Genomic DNA, 1,367 nt, shown 5'->3' on the forward strand with positions numbered 1-1,367 from the left:
CCATCCCCTCCTCGCCTCCGCTCCCCTCTCCTCTCCGCTCCTCTCCTCTCCGGTGAGGCTGCACTCGGGGCTCGGCTCCCGGGCTGCTGCCCGCTGAGCGCGGTGATTGATCAGGATTTCTCCCAGGACTGAAATCTATCCATCCCTACATTTCTGTGTCGGACCTCACAGACCGATAGCAGGGTCTGAAGAGCAGAGTTTTATCCTGGACACAGGGATCCTCGACCCTGGGAGCTCAGATCTGGATTCACACCTTTCCCCCTACCTCTGAAGCCCCAGCTCCTGCCACTTCTAGTTTTGGAGGAGATTTGTACCAGAATAGGAGCTGCTGGAAGTTGTCCCTGTTTCTCGGGGCATGCTGTACTGAGCTCAGCTACAGCAGTGGTACGGAAAGGAGAGAGCTGTCTGGGAAGATTATTCAATGTCTCAGTCAGCTCCATTCTTTCGGAGCATTCAAGTATTTTCCTCCAGAAACTAAAGCTCATTTTCCCACCCGCGATCACTCCGTCCATTCGTGCCCCCGGTGCCCACGGGTGACCCTCACTGGCCAGGGAGGCTCTGGGGGATCTGTGGGGTCCCGCAAGCTCCTGCACCGGAAAATCAAGAAGGGAGCAGTGATATCAAACAGCGACTTTGCACAAACCCGCGACGCTCCCGGTACTGGAACCGGTAATTCAAAACCGCGGGGGATGTGCATGGGACTGAAAAAACGGTGTCACCTACTCCTCTCCCCGATTTATGTTTACTTGCCCTGTTTAATTTGTTTGTTTTCGGTCGTGCTTTCTAAGCCGGCTTTCGGGATTCCACCTGGGCGGTTAGAAGCGGCAGCCGCAAAACCCCCGGGGCGAGCCGGCTCTGCCTTCTCCCCGTGCTCGCTCCGGGAATCGGGAGGCTGTGCCACTGGAAACTACCACCAATTACGGGTGAAAAATACAATTAATACAATAGTGGATACTGCAACTGATTAATTAAACTTACAAGTGTGGAGAACGCTATTTGCGCTAACGGCCGATCGCGTTTAAACACAGATAATCCCGAGCGCTCCCCATCCCCGGGGCATCGGTCGGAGCTCTCCGGGTGTTGTACCCCGGGGGGAGCGGGAGCAGTGGGGTGCGGTGGGGCGGGCGGGTTGTGCCACGGGAGGAGGATTAGGGCTTTGAAACCCCGATATTTTTCTATTTCTAGATCATTTCCCCATTGTTTTTGTCACGGTTAATCCCAAACATCCTCTGTTCCTCCGCACTTTCTGCGCTGCAAGGGACGCGCGGCGGGTTTTAGAAGTGCCCTGCCGGAACTTGGCTGTTTCCGCCGTCGAAGGAAAAGCGTCTGAACCCGCCGGAGTCCCCTAATTTTGGGGACTAAGAGTA

Source organism: Merops nubicus, unplaced genomic scaffold, assembly GCF_000691845.1.
Source record: "Merops nubicus isolate BGI_N331 unplaced genomic scaffold, ASM69184v1 scaffold40255, whole genome shotgun sequence".
Taxonomy (NCBI): Eukaryota; Metazoa; Chordata; class Aves; order Coraciiformes; family Meropidae; genus Merops; species Merops nubicus.